The sequence below is a fragment of the Lepidochelys kempii genome, chromosome 2 (genome assembly GCF_965140285.1).
Source record: "Lepidochelys kempii isolate rLepKem1 chromosome 2, rLepKem1.hap1, whole genome shotgun sequence".
NCBI lineage: Eukaryota > Metazoa > Chordata > Testudines > Cheloniidae > Lepidochelys > Lepidochelys kempii.
Window position 1 is genome coordinate 248,668,291 of NC_136381.1, and position 16,530 is coordinate 248,684,820.

At 41.7% G+C, this 16,530-nt stretch overlaps 1 protein-coding gene across 15 annotated transcripts in view; it reads right to left on the bottom strand.

Moving 5' to 3' along the window:
* The window catches only part of ZMYND11 (zinc finger MYND-type containing 11), a 160,675-nt gene that overhangs the window by 56,807 nt on the left and 87,338 nt on the right, over positions 1 to 16,530 (bottom strand). Inside the window, exon 1 of one of the 15 annotated variants that reach the window (XM_073334518.2) lies at positions 9,168 to 9,186. The exons of the other annotated variants lie outside the window; for them this stretch is intronic. The gene's annotated coding sequence lies outside the window, so the exon portion shown is untranslated. Of the gene's footprint in view, positions 1 to 9,167; positions 9,187 to 16,530 lie in introns of those variants that run through there. 15 annotated transcript variants of the gene reach the window in all.

The window sequence follows — 16,530 nt, forward strand, 5'->3', positions numbered from 1 at the left end:
ACAGGAGTGGCGGTGAAGACAGGAGCAGTGATTTCTGGGAATAGTCACAAATCTGCAACTTCATGGCTGAAACAAGAGATACAAGACAATGAATTTCACCACCTGGAATGGCCACACCCTTATGGACTCTCAGCACAGTGAATGCCCAGAAAGAAGAACTGCCATAACTGCCAGAGAACTGGCAAGACTCAACATTGATATTGCAGCGAATTGGGGCGATGAGGGCCAATTAAAAGAGGATGGAGGTGGCTACACCTTCTTTTGGAAAGGAAAGCCACCTGAAGAGAGACGCATTCACGGGATTGGCTTTGCCATCAAAAATAACATCGCCAGTTGGCTTCTGGAGCTTCCCATGGCGATCAACGATCATCTCATGACTCTTCGGCTCAAGCTCAGCAACAGCTAATATGCCACAGTCATCAGTGCATAAGCCCCAACACTTGATGATGATGAAGACAACAAGGAGCAGTTTTATCGTGCTCTCGATGCAGTGCTCACAGCCACATCTAAGGCAGACAAACTGAAATCTCTGAAGAGGATCAATGCCAGAGTCGGATGGGACCCCCAACTCTGGAGTGGCACAACAGCAAAGAAGGGTGGCAAATGTAAACCCAATGATCTTCTCCTCCTCAGCAAATGTGTGGAGCATGACCTGAAAATACACAAATACCATCTTTAGGCAGAGTAACAAATTTAAGACCACCTGGAAACATCTTCGGTTCAAACACTGGCACCTCCTTGACTATATTATAGTCAGAGCCCGAGATTACACCAATGTCCGTATAACATGAACCATGAGAGGTATAGATCACTGTTGGACACACCATCCATGAGTAAGATCAATCATGTACCTGCAGCTCGCTTCACCACACCACAAACACCCCAAAACTAAGCAAAAGTGGTATAACATCAAAGCACTTCAAGATCAAGTCAGCTGCAAGACGTTCCAGCAATACCAGTCTGAGAAACTCTCTAACTTGCCCGATAACATCACTGACATTCAAGAGCACTGGGATCATCTTAAAAATGAATGTACTGAAACTACAGGATATTCCACTCATCAGCACCAGAACTGGTTGGACAAAAACAAGGAAATCCTAGCATTAATTCAAAAGAAAAGAATTGCATTCTGTAACTGGCAAAATGAGTCCTCTAACCAACGAAAACATGAGGCTTATCACTGCTCAAAGCCGAAGTCCAAAGGAGGCTATGTGACATCAAAAATAAGCGGTAGCAAGAGAAGGCTTCTGAGGTCCAGGGTTTCGTAGATCAAGATGACATGATCAGCTTCTTTCAGGCAACAAAAGCTATATATGGGCCATCTCCAAAGGCCCAACCCCCTTACGTTCCCAGGATGGCTCCACCCTCTTCAAGGACAATGCGGTCACTGAACAATGCTGGAAGCAACACTTTGAGAGCCTACTACACTGCGAATCCATGGTCTCTGAAGACACCACTGAGTCTATTCCACAATGGTCAGCAATAGAACACCTTGCTGATCCTCCATCTTTTGAGGGAGTCCAGTATGCCATTATCCAGACAAAAAAATTGCAAAACAACGGGCCCAGATTGCAGTCCATCTGTGGTTTTTAAAACTGGTGGAACAATGCTCCAGCGCAAACTTTGCCAACTCCTTGACAAAATCTGGACCTGTGAAGAAATTCCACGCCAACATTGTTACAATATTCAAGAAACGGGACAAATCTTTGTGCGGGAACTAGAAGTACTGCCCTCCTCTTCAGTGTAGGGAAGATCCTTGCCTGCATCTTATTAAACTGCCTTCTCCCCCTTGCTGAGGAACTCCTGCTCAAATCACAGTGTGGCTTCAGGCCATCCCAAGGCCCTGGGTATCACACATTCTTAAATACCAAGCCCTGCTCTACCTTGGACTTCCTGCATGGCTATGGGCAAGCCACTTCTCCCTCATTTTTTCCAGCTGTAAAAGGGGAATAAGAAATCCTACCTCGCAGAGGTTTTTTGATTAATGAACTAATATTCATATGGTGCTTTGAAGATCTAAAGCACTAGCAACCTCCAAGTTTTGTTGTTGTTGTATTTTTAAAGAGAGCACTCTCAGTATTCATATGAGAGCATATGTGCCCATGGAAAATATTTTACTCAGAAATGTGGATATTAGTAGAAAAGTCTGGACAAAAAAATCCTTATTTATATCAAAGCATGTACAAATGTACATAACCACAAATTTAGAGAGATTATAAAGCAATTCTGCAAGTTCTGGGAGGGAGTCCGGTCCTCTTCAGCTAGGACTAAAATATGCAGCCACGAGGAGTCAGATTTGAATCAGAAAAGATGATGGCTCTTGAACAGTCAAACATGACAGCCTGATAGGAGATGAGAAGAACACTAGAAATGTGCAGAAGTGAAACACTATCCTTCACAAGCATGATGTTGGGAGTCCTAACTACTTCATCCAATCTATTACTGAGGCAAGGAGAAAATACTGTTCAAATGCCTAATGCCCAAATGATATTAATAATCCTGGAAGTCAGATTCTTCTGCTAGCAATGGATGCACAGAAACAGCTGGCACCAAGAAGTTAAGAGATTAAGAAGTGAGATGAAGCAATCCCTGATTGCTGCTTTCAACAAAGAGCTGATTAGCCTTACCTTGAGAGTTGAAGATATACCGGTCAGTTATGTTCTTGTCCAGTTCTCCATTCATCAGCAGGTTGGGAAGCATAATACACACCCCAAAGTTGTTATGTAGTCAGCCCAGAGAAGTAAAGCAAATACGCTTTCAGATTGGTGAGAATACGGCAGGGAGACAAAGTAAAATCCCCTAAATCACCAAACCGGCCCTAATAATTTAGGAGGTTCGAGCAACCCTTTTGAAATATAATTTATCTGTGCAAAGGGGAGTTAGTGCTAATCCTCACTAGATAAAATGAGTGTCTGTCTGATGTAAAGAGGAGGTTCATCCAGATAACCTGTCTGCTAAATTCCAAATTTAGCCAGATAGGGTTGCTGCCTTCAGGACAAAGAGAAAATAACTGAGGAATCTTACTTAGGCTGCTGCTCAATAGTACAGTATTTATAGCTCAGCTTTCTCAGTGTTTCTCCATCTGTAAACTGCACTGAGATTAGTGTAGGAGAATATAGCAGGATTACAATATTTGCAATAAACGTTTAAGATTCTATAACAGGTAATGTTTTCAATAACTGCAATGATCTTACCCTTTGCCTTAGACATAAATTACAGACACACCTTTGTTTATCAGTATCAAGAAAATTGAGCTTTGAAATTCCATAAAATACAAATCTGTTCACATTAAGAAACCAGTAGAAACCAAATAAATGCATATGCACAAGAAGCTGACCAAAATGGCCTTATTAATAGTGAGTGCCACTTTGGAGGGAGCTGTCGATTGGAGAACGACCAGGAGCTTGTATGTGGGATCCTGAACCTCCTCCAGCAGGTTCTGGAGGGTGTCTGCGATCCTCCTTGGCAGCTCTTAGTACTGCTTATGAAGAAGAAGAGGCCTTCAGCTGATCTGGCAGTACCACCTGCTTTGGTTGCTCTGACTTCTCTTGTTCCTCTCCCTGCTCCAGGGGCAGTTCTTCTGGTATTCTTTGACGAGAGCAATACCGCCGGTGTTCAAAGTGTAGGACTCTACAGTAGGGGTCCCATGCACTTCAGTAAGGTCAGTGGGTGGGATCACAGTAATAAAGGGCAGATCCCATGGTGGGTACCATTGATCCTTTGACATTACGTAAGAGTCCCATGAATCTCGGAATCCCCAAATAGCTCTGGAGGCCGCATCTGGGTTGACATGCAAAAGATGAACCATCAGTGGAACCAGAGGTACTGGCTCCTGCTCCTCTTCAGAATAAGAGTCATCAAACTCGAAGGGTGAAGCCATCAGTACTGGCTACCTTTTGATGACTTGGCCAGAGGGTAACCAGATGAATAGATCCCTGACAGTGTCAGGGCATCCACAGGTCTGCTAGTGCTTGAGATCAGTGAGTGATACGTGAACAGTGCAGTGATGTCTCTCACTAGTACCAAGTCCGACAGGATTGGTGACTCCAGATCTGTGTAAATTGCCATATCTTTGAGAAGGGCATACCGAGCTCTGGCAAGACTCTTTAGTACTGGATCCGTTGGTGCAGGCACAGGTATGGCTGCCTTGGCACAGAGTGGAACTGTTGGTGAAAAAGGGGATCAGTCCTTACTGTCCTTAACCGGTTTTGAGGACAGTTTCAGAGCACTAGACACTCCCACTATCACCGGTGCTGTCCAATGATCACAAGATTTCCAGATGGGCCAATTCTGGGGAGTGGAGTCTCATTTAGCCCTGAGGGGAGGGAGGAAGCAGCCCTCTTTTTAGCAGACTTATGGGACATTTTGTCTGTCTTCCTGTGAGGGTGCTTCTCCTTACCCTCATTGTGCCTCTTTTTATATGAGGCCTTAAGCCTGCTGGAGCGTTCCATCGGTGCCTGAGGGGCACTGCTCGGAGGATCCAGCCAACATGGTGGGGAGCAGAAAGGCACTGGGTCCAACCAAGGCCTCCTGGAGAGCTTCTTTAGGTGCTTGCAAAGTCTGGACTCCCGGGTCTGCCTAGTACAGGGGGAAAGGAGTAGCAGATGTCACATGTTGATGGGATGTGTGACTCTCCCAGGAAGTAAAGGCAGCTCATGCACAGGTTGCTTACCAGGAAGACCTGAAGGCACTTGAGGCAAGGCTTGAAGTCTGGAACTTTGGGGATAAATGCCCCAAACGTTGGAGGGGCCCCACACCCAATGCCAGCTAACTAAACTATGACTATTAACACTAATTATAAAAACTACAAAGAATTAAAACTAATTAACTCTACACGTTTTTACAGGAACAATGGATCTAGGAAGCTAGAAGACACGGACAAAGGGGGGTTCCACCCTAGACTGCAAGTGGCAGAAAAGAAACTGGAGAAAAAGACAGTTCATACTGTCCCTTATGCCCCCAGTCTGCAGCACAGCAAGGCAAGGGGTACAGGTGCAGACCAACCGACACTGCTACTGAAGAATTTTCAGACGCAGGCATGCAAAGCAAATGCACACCCACAGTGAATAACCATAGGGACCAGCATTCTAAGAAGAAAGGGCCAACAGTCACAATACACACTATTTACTCCACTGTGCTGTACAAAACACAAAAGTGAAGAAAGGCCCTTCTCCAAAGAGCTTACAATCCATGGCCAAAATGCCGCAACTGGATCTAAGTAGACAGATTCTTGTCTCTGTGAGGAGCCCCCTTGAAGACAGTGGGCACAGCATCTGCCTGTGCGGCCGCAATCAGAGGAACATGGCCTCCAAGACACACACAGAGAAGACATGGTGTACAGCAGTACTCAGAAGCGGAAGTTAACATGGACACTGCAATGAATGTTAATCTCATTTTTTCTGGCCATCATGTAAGAAATGAGGTTTTTGGAGTGATCTCAATAATCAGAGGGTGGATCATTATATTCTAGCAAGAGGTGCAACAGAAAGACCAAAACTAGACACACAGAAGGACAGGAAATAACGGAGGCACCACTGTGGTGGTAAATGATGACTTTTTGGTGGTGAACACTGCATTTTGGTCTGTCCTTACAACATAGTTTGTTCTTTAGGGAAGCTGAGGCGCCACCTGCTCTGCATCCCCATGTGTAGGAAGGGAAGTGACAGTCTTCTGCTGATAGTTCTCCACCCACTCAGGGCCTGGCAATGCAGTTAGCATGGGAGGAGGGGGGCTCCGTACATTCCTCTGCTTCAGCGTGCCGTTAGGCTCACGATGGAGCCCTGAAAAAATAAGGCAGGTCCTATTAAAGTCAGTTGAAAGAGTGCCATTATCTTCAATGGGAGTTGGACTGAGTCTCTAGATACTAATGATACGTACCTAAAAATGTCTTAGATTCTAGGGACAGACCTTAATTTATATCTCAAAATGAAAGCAATGGGAAGTGAAAGGGAAAGTGGAACCTCTCCCAGAAATCCATGGGAAAATGATTTTCATACTAAAAGGAATAGCATAATACAACTGTTATTCAGTTTCTTATTCATATTCTTATTCTTATATTATACCCATCACTATGATATCAGGGGTCCTAGAATTGGGATGAGGAAAGGTAGTTTGCTTTAAATCCACCACCTTACAGGAGTTTTGTTAAGAATATATTGCCCAGCCCTAACAGAAGTAAAAATGTAAGAGATGGACTTTTTTTAATAAATATGTTTAGATAACACTATTTAAGAGCTTAAATCATTTAGGCCCAAACTTGGGAATCAGTGGACAAGCCAGATAGCAAAGCTATTCCCTAGTGATCTCTGCAGAAAACCAGAAGAGGAACAATCTCTCTCCTCCATGATGCTTGCAGTTGTGCTTCAAGGCACCCCATTCAAGAGATACCTACTTCCTGTGCAGATCCCCTCCATATATCCCACTCCCTCAGAGAGCAGTACCACATCAGGGATCTGACTCTCACAAAATACATGGATAGACTTAGACGTTACAAATAAATACTTTCCAAAACAACATATTTGAAAATCATCCCTTTTTTCCTTATCTATCAGGACCTGAATGCTAGACTGAGACTTGATGACATTGCACACATACAAAAAAGTACAGATAGCTGAATTCTTTATACTGTTCTACGAGTGTGATGGCAGAAAAAACTTCTTTCAGTTTGTTCTGTATTCTGTTTGGATTAAATTCAGCAAGTCCGTATAATACACTGGATAGTCTTGCTTTCATTAATTAAAGTCTAAAATTGAAGAAACTGTTAACTGCTTTTTGCAAAAATGAACTTTTTATACTTTAACAAACACAAGTATGGACATTACAGGTTACCTTCTTAGAAAAATATCATGGGAACTAGGATTGTCAAACTCCACACAATATTTACAAACATTACCCTTAAGAGTATTTAAATAGGACCTGGTCATTTGTTTTTAGTGTCTTAAGCAATGAACAAAAACATTGAGGATTATACTTTGCATAGTAACAAGTACTGTAGAAAGAATTTAAGATGAGTTTGCATTCATTAGCAAGTATCTACCAGGGAGAAGCACTGCTGTTTTCAATAACTGTTTGTTTGTACTGCTAGTGATAATAATCTTATCCACCAATCATAGTCATGCTCAGTTCATGCTCAGCGATTACTTCACATGCCATACCAACAAAAAGCAGCCAGCTCTGGGATGAAATGTGGAAATCATTCTGCAACACCAGTACTGCACAACAGAGTGCTTAGGAGAGGAATTATCCAGTGGAAACTGCAGGGGCAATCTAGATAGGAAGAAGCTATCAAATGGAACTAATTCTTGCAAAAAGAATGGTGAGATCTTTGTGTGGTTTACCACTGATATCTAATCCAAAGAAAATCACACCAGATTATTGCTCTTCATCTCTAGCTCCTTTGCTCTGCTTCCTAGGTGCAAAAGAACTAGACAACTTCCCTACCAAAGTAATTGCGGATTCCTCCAGAATGGAGGAACCCCCACTAGCACAGCAAGTTACAACATCCATTCTCCCCCTCGCCCCTCCCGCCCCAGACAGGGTGTATTTTGGGGCTTGGCGAGGGCATGGCTGGAGTGCCCTTGTGCTCCATCAATCCTTGCCTCTGTAATGGCCCTCCACCCTAGGTCCTGCATCAATCTTAATTCAACTAGACTGAGGATCTCACATGTCATCTGCATCAATTTAATGTCCCATAATACCTGGCTGGGCATTGGTTTCAATACAGACTTAACTTAACTCTTCTTTGTAAATCACCAATACCACTGCATACAGAACCTAGGTTTTCCTGTGATGTTTTTCATTAAGCGGCTAAGTTAATGTGATTCAACAAGATCACTGTCCAATGTCATTTGGCTGCAAATATGGACCTGTATAAAGACAACATGGAAGGAAAAGTATCTTAATCTATAGATGTTAAATGCCAGGGTGATATTTTAACCAGGGCTATTAACAATTTAAGACTTTTAACTCTTCTAGCACCCACATTAACTGCAGCCAGTTTCTTCACATCACCTTCCAGCAGGGGATCACAACCTCTCTCCTCCTAGTGCAACTCAAATAAATTTCTCCCATGCCTGTTTCCATCTCCCTTAGGATCAAAGATAGATTTATTTTTCTCAGAGGTGTCTGAAAGTGACTATTAATAGGAACTGTTGACACAACCAAACCTAGGCATTTTACATTTTATGTTGCTTAGGGTAGAACATAAAGATGAAATCACAAATAAAATTAATGTTAAGCAGAACATAAACCAGCTAGACTAAAGCATTATGAAAAGTGTAGCTGTCTAGACTTTAAACCAAATTACGGGGAATACTGTTTAAACAAGATGAAACATTTCCATCATAGAAAGATCTTTGTGCCGGCCAGCTGATGCCAGCCTGTCAGTGTTCTTCAGAGGTCCAGCAAGATGTGAGAGTTCAGCTTAACTACTCCCTTCTCTCATAGTCTTATGTGTCTCTGTGAGCCCAGATGTTAAGAATCTTCATTATTATGTTGAATATTGCCTCACTCTTTAATCCAGACATTAATATACCACCATAATTTTGTGCAAAGTTACAATGCAAAATTGATTAGACTTAATATCACTTTTTTCAGCTAGTTTTTAAATTTTCCTTCTATTAATTTGCACTGGTTTATAGCTCTGCATTTCAAAAGCCTTTCAAATTTTCAACCTGAGTGAGTCATATACACAAATAATATAAAAACTATCAACATAAAAACCAATTAATCAGTCCAAGAAAGACTAACACTCTGGTGCCTATAAATATACTTATTTGCAATGCATTTCTATGTGTTTACATATAAAATGAAGAAATATTATAAATTACTAATTTGAAATTTTACCTTCGTATCAGATTTTTGTACAAATGACCAGTTTCTTATATATTTATATATTCTTATATAGAGAGTTTTCTTATATATTTCTTTGCTTTATGAGTATACTGATCTTTAAACTAACTAACTGAATGCTCACAAAAGCATAAAGGACATTTTTGTTCTTCCTAGGGTGGTCTAACACTGAATATTTACAAGATTTAGGGCTTCTAGTTTCAAGAAGTGTATGTACAAAGTTTAGTCTACTATAAAAAACAGTGCTAGGAGAACAGGAAAAACATTTTCTGAGCCAAAGGCACCAACTACAATATTATCAATTTCATGCAGCTTACCTTAGGAAAAATAAAGTAATGTAGGAAAGGGGATTGATTTAACAAGATCAGAGAAAAACAGCACCTTATTCTTGTCTCTGTAACAGAAAGAGTTCATGGCTGTTAAAGAGAGATTCAAACACAGGGTTTTCCTTAGGCTTGGTCTACACTACCAACTTACGTTGGTATAACTACTGTCTTAACCCGCAGCGTAGACAGTGCTATGTCAACAAGAAAAGTGCTCACGTCGACATAACTCCCGCCTCTCAGGGAGATGGAGTACCTACACCGACAAAAGAATCTCTCCCGTTGGCGTAGGTAGCATCTTCACTAAGCGCTGCAGTGCTGTTAAGTGTCGACTAGCCCTTAGTATCATCTCTTCATTGTGTGTTTCTGTGATTGGGGCAATAATGTTCTGGTTCTCTCTGTGTAATGCTCACATCACACACCTTTGTTGGACTGTACAGAACACAGAAGTGCTTTTTACACTATGTGTTATGGAAAATACTTCATGATACTATTTCCCCTTTCCTTTTCACCTGCCAAAATTTCAGGTTTCCATAACTTGCTTCATCACCTTACCTATTCTGTCAGGTTGGAATTCACCATGGTTTGATATCAAATGCTAGATCTTGAAAGAGCTCCCTTTCAACAACTGATATATGCCTTTCTGCTGCTATGGTTAAAAATACACCAAGAAGAACAGTAAAGAAAGACATGAGAAATGATCTAATAACACCAGCCAGAAGTAAACTAATGCAATAATTGTACTATATTCCTCTGGATAGCAAGATACCTTATCTCAAACAGCAGTTTTCAGATAAACCTACTCATAACTAATAGTAAGACAAAAGACATTTTGAGAAGAACAATCTGACAAAGGAAAAGAAATTGAAATAGCAACAAAATGATAATTTCAGTCAAAAAATTTCAGACACAGATAACAGGATTACCTGGTCATAAATTCAAAGATAATCTGCTTTCTTAATCATTGTTATTACTTTCTATTGTTTATGTATAAGTAATGAGTTGTGATATGAAGAACGCTAGGGAGATTTACATTTTCATCAAAGCCAGAGATGCCATCAGCAGTGACAGTCAGATTTTCTAAATGGTTTCTGATCCTGAAGCAAGCACATAGTAAGCAAACCAGATGTTCTGGTTTAAGTGAGATCATCTTAAGTTTTGAAGCACTATCTTGTCATTCCATTATATATATGCTCATTCATCCCATTTTGAGGCCATTCCCTACCAGTTCAGTCTGCTTGTCCCTCAGCTTGCTTAATCAGCACTCCTAGAAATGTGCCTTCTGGGGAAACTCAGCCCAGGAACTGGACAGCTCAACAAAAGGAGATCTGTCACTGTTAATTGCCCTTAGCGTGTGGAGAAACTTCACAGAATGATATTCAGAGAAGAACACACACACACCCCCCCCCCGCTTTCAGAGCTAATTATGGAATGGGAGGGGCACACACACAATCTAAAACTGCAGCTGACTCAACCTCATTTTGGTAATCAGAAAATCTCAAGTCAATAAAGTAGAATTTCATATCTAGTAATTCTTTTCTGTGATATCATCCCATCAGGTACACTCTGCCATGTACCTAACAAACATAGTACCCTTAGAAGGACAGAGTTTTGACACCCTCTATAGGATTAATGCCTCCCCTCTTCTCAGGGTACATCTACACTACAGCCAGGATCGACACTCTGAGATTGATCGACCGGCGGTCGATTTAGTCGGTCTAGTGTACACCCGCCAAATTAACATCAGATCGCTCTCCAGTCGACCCCGTACTCTACCCCCAACAAGAAGAGTAAGGTAAGTCGACAAGAGAGTTTCTCCCATTGACCCCCCCCAAGGTGTAGACCCCACGGTAACACGAAATAAGGTACACTGACTCCAACTACATTATTCATGTAGCTGGAGTTGCGTAGCATAGGTCGACTTACCGTGGTAGTGTAGACACAGCCTCAGAGATTCAACTGAGCTGTAACTTAAATCAAAATAGAACTTAACAAAAACAACCCCACAGAACTAAAACAGATCTGACAAGGCCAAGGTGGGTATCTACATCAGTAGAAGTGAACCACAGAAAAGTGTTACCACACAAGAAATTCTCCTTTCAATGACTTGGTTCTATGATCAGTATAGACTGATATCATCCTTCAGTCAACAGTCAGAAAGGAGTTACCACACAAGAAATACAGACTGATATTTGTATTTCTTTGCAAGATGCAGACTGATATCATCTGAGCAACATATCCCCAACCAAAAGGCAGAGAAACACAGAGAGGGAAATCAACATGCTAGGTGCTATACAGAGCCATCAGGGTAGTAGGATTAAGAGAACCCAATTCTGCCTCCCGTCATTAAAAATTCAACAAAAAAAGACAGATTCAACTAACAAACTGGTGGAACTGGAAAGGAACTTTACTGAAACCACAGGCTTCCATCGCTCACTGCCTGGGGCAGTCCACAACAGCCCTAGCCAAATTAACTTTATATCCAAGTGAGGGGAGGTCTCCTACCTTGTTGTCCTCTGCAAACATTGGGCCTTTTCAGGATCTTCAACTAGGATGATGGAGTTTTGCGATTTTCAATATTCAATGGAATGGTGGAGGTAAATATTAATAGCCTCTACATATCAAAGAAAAGCATAGCTTCTCTATCTGCACTCTAGCACTCTGGGCAATGGCGCAGTTTCACAGATAAAGGAAAGGGTACAGAGAAAGGCAACAAAAATGATTAACGGTACAGAACAGCTTCCATATGAGGAAAGATTAAAAAGACTGGACTATTCAACTTGGAAAAGAGATGACTAAGGGGGGATATGATAAAATCATGAATGGTGTGGAGAAAGTGAACAGAGAACTGTTACCTACCCCTTCACATAACATAAGAACCAGGGATCATCCAATGAAATTAATAGACAGAAGTTTTAAAACAAACATAAGAACAGCCATACTGGGTCAGACCAATGGTCCATCTAGACCAGTATGCTGTCTTCCAACAGTGGCCAATGCCAGATGCTTCAGAGGGAATGAACAGAATAGTTAATCATCAAGTGATCCACCCATCACGCATTCTCAGCTTCTGGCAAACAGAAGCTAGAGACGCTTCAGAGCATGGTTTTGCATTCCTGCCCATCCTGGACAATAGCCATTGATGGACCTATCCTCCATGAACTTATTTTGTTATTTTTGGACCCTGTTATAGTCTTGGCCTTCACAATATCCTCTGGCAAAGAGTTCCATAGGCTGACTGTGCATTGTGTGAAGAAGTACTTCTCTTTGTTTGTTTTAAACCTGCTGCCTAATAATTATGTGTTATGAGGAGTAAATAACACTTCCTTATTTACTTTCTCCACACCAGTCATGATTTTATAGACCTCTATCATATCCCCCCTTACGCATCTCTTTTCCAAGCTGAAAAGTCCCACTTTTATTAATCTTTCCTCATATGGAAGATGTTCCATACCCCTAATCATTTCGTTGCCCTTTTCTGTACCATTTCCAATTCCAATATTTTTTTTTTGAGATAGGGCGAACATATCTGCACGCAGTATTCAAGATGTGGGCACACTATGGATTCATATAGACACAATATGATATTTTCTGTCTTATTATCTATCCCTTTCCTAATGATTCCCAACATTCTGTTAGCTTTTTTGACTGCCACTGCACATTGAGCTGGAAGTATATAAGTACTTCACGCAACACACAGTTAACCTGTGGAATTCATTACGCGGGGAAGCTGTGAAGGCAAAGAACTACAACTGGATTAAAAAAATTAAATAAGTTCATGGAGGATAAGTCCATCAATAGCTATTAGCCAAGGTGGTCAGGGATGCAACCCCATGCTCTGCGTGTCCCTAAGCCTCTGACTGCCAGATGGTAGGACTCGATGACAGTGAATGGATCACTTGGTAATTTCCCTGTTCTGTTCATTCCCTCTGAAGCATCTGGCATTGGCCACTGTTGGAAGACAGGATACTGGACTAGATGAACCATTATGGCTGTTCTTATGGGATGGAGATTAGGGTAAGGCCCACAGCTATTGGGTTTGAAGCAGGAATTAACGCAGGGCAGTCCTATGGGCTATTTTATGCATGAGGCCAGACTAGATGATCAGTTATGGCCTTAAAAATACATCAGTCTACTTTATTAGAGAAATACAAGGAAAGACCAGTGAGAGAGCAGCCAGCTCCACTATTTCACAGGCCGGGAGATTCCTTCTAAAGGACCACCACCTTCCAGGATGTTAGGGGAAGGATGACAGAGTTGAAAAGCTCAAAGGAAGTAAATTGTGTGAGCCCAACACTAATTTTGGCTCCAGTGTGGGAAAGTAGAACTGGCCGGGGGAAAAACAGACAGCAGCTTCAGAAAACCAAGACACCAAGGGAGAAGCACAGAGCACATGATGTCAGTACCAGCGCCCTGGCAGGCCAGGCCTGTATCACATCATCCCTTGAAAAAGCTCAGAATAAAGGGAAAGAAACATTCTTAGCTTGCTCACCGCATCTGAGCTTGATGTAAAGAAGACTGCCCACAGCCTCTTTTCTTCTGGGCAACAGCAAGATGTAGACAACCTGGTGTAAAAGACCAAGCTCCTAGAACATCACTTGGTCAGGAGCCACAATGATAGACTGAGTTGATCTGGGAGAGGTGAAGGTCTCTTGTGACACAAGGCAGGAGAGAAAGGTTAGAAGGACTGATGATTCTCAAGTCACCAGTTACAAATCCACAAAACTACACCCTTCTTGGCCAGTTGAGCAGGTGTGCTTTGTCTTGTAAAGGAACCTCAGATTGGTAGAGAGGGGGTGATGTCGGGGAACACACATACTAGGATGTAACTCCATTAACTGGAGATGTTGCCCTGTGCTACTGTCCTTGGGTCTTGGACTACGCAACGTAAGTTCGTTGTTTTCTGGGTTTTCCTGACCAAAATACATCTCTGATTGCCAGGACCAAATCTCTAGATCAGAGATGGAAGAGGCAAGCCTTTTCCCTTAGAATCCATTTGGTGGGATGCATTTTGTCTGAGTCAATAGGCTGCTGGATTCAGCTATTTCAGTATTTGTGGGGTGCTGAGGGGAAAAGAACAGTTGTAGGGCCTCCTGTACCTATTTTACTCTTTGAGTGTTATAATCAGTTGACTTAGGCAACTACTGCTATGTTTTCAATATAAAGGAAAATATGATAGTGAAAACAAAACTGATATAAGATTACCAGAGCCATTTTCACCGTTTGAAACTCTAGGGCACTGATGCCTTTGACAATTTCACCTGTTTTGTTGTCCAGTGTTCCTGCTCAGAAACTCAGTGATCAGTTACCTTCCTCCAGGACGTGACTTCCTACTTCTCGAGATATAAACAGAAGCCCTAGAACTGGCTATTCCTTGCACAATGAAGTACGCTGTCCTGCCTTTGACTTAGTATCTGATACTGGTTGTGCCTATGCTTGTGTGACATTTGAGTCAGTCCATCTGAACATTATAGCCCTATGATGTTAAGTCCTTGTCTGGTTAAAAATAGTCTTTGGTTAACCCTGGAATATAACTCCACTGATTCAAAATCCTCCAAACTGGGGGAAAACGAACTGGCACAAGTCCTGACTCTCTGAACCTTTTCTCAGGAAGGAATGACATTTTGGAAGCCGACGACTTGCCTAATCAGGTAGTTCTTCTGAAGAGACACTCTGGGGGGAGTCTTGAGGTCCTGGTTCAAGCACTAAAGTCATATCTGCTTTTGAATATCCCAGTATTTTGAAACATGGACCATAAAAACCAGGAGAACAGTGTGTGGGATGCTCCAACCAACAGTCTGGAAGTTCTACTGGCAGCTGCTACAGGATGCAGGCCCATGTTGACAAGGAAAAGAAATGCCCAGATTTTTTATTATTATTTTTGAAGGTCAGGGGAGGGGCTGAGTATTACTTAGTCTATCTTCTGCAGAAATCCAGTGTAGGCACACATGAGCTGCGCTTATCATGTCTTCTTCCTTGTGCTTCCCTATGATTTTCATCGGTGAGGGGCTTCATCCTATGCATCCCCTTAAGAGTCTTCAGATATCATACGCCCCTCAGTTTCCTTCCCCTGAATATTCCCCTGAGTGCACGAGGAGGTGTGGTTAAACACCATAGAGGTCTTTGGGTGATTCAGCTGCAGGCACAGGAGCAATGACTGCCTCTCTGTAGAGGGTCTCAGAATAAATACAGATTGGGAAGAAAGACTCATTGAGAGACACCTTGAAGGTGCTGCTGCCAGTGAAGAGTGCAGGCCTTTTTTGCTGGCTCCATGGCTAGCTTTCCAAGCTAAGGGAAATTTAAAAAAACAAAAAAACTAAAAAACTGAGGTATTGTAAAAAATAAATATAGGCCCAAGTGCACACACAGCCCAAGTAAAAAAAGAGCCTCAAAGTGGGTTCAGGTAAAAAGAATAAGCAGCATGTGATCCTGCCAGCAGAACTAGCAGTCTGCTTTGTTCTGGCTTAATTCTTCAGAAGCAGGAAGTAAAGTGAATCTATGCAGAGACAAGGCAGGAAGGAGCTGACTCAGGAGTGTGCCAGTGTTCTGTGCTCTCACTAGTTTTCACACATCTGAGTGATAAGTGCAGGAGTGACTGCTCATCAGTTTGCACCACTGGTAACTAAGTTACAGAACTATAAGTGACACAACAGTGTACGTTAAACCTATTACAGTTTACCTTATTAGAGGTCAGCGTAATGAACAAGATAGCTTTATAACCCCATCAGTTGTTCTGGTGAAAACATTTGGAGCCAGAACACTAAAGTTAGAGCTAGTTTAATAGTCCAAACAGGCAAATAATAGTGCAGAGGTCTACAGAGCTTGTATCTATGCTGCATGCAATTTATGAAATGTATATACTTTAATACTGATGAAACTGAGGATTTAATTGTATTTAGTTTTGCAGGTCACCATAAATAAAATCAATTGTTAGGGTAAAGCTTTAAAGTGTGTGTTCTTGAAATATCAGTATTTGTAATAGGCCAGATTCAACCAACCTTACACTGAATAGCACACCTCACTACTCAAGATGCATTTAGTGAACTTTGTATTTCTAAACTTTGTATTTTCTTTGTATTTCTATTTGTATTTAGTGAACTTTGTAATTGTATAAATACAAGTTGCCTAAATCTCAAATGTGCTCACCACTCACAAATGTCAATGCAGCCAACTGGAGCTGTGGGTGCACAGCATTTCTGATACTCATTTATATTTAAGTACATGAATATAAAATAAGGTACCTAACTTTAGGCCACCTAAATTTGAAAATGATAGTGCAAAAGAACTATTTTTTAAAGGACTTCATACTTATTTACAGAAATAAAGTATTTTTCTAAATCCCGAATGTTGTCAAAGT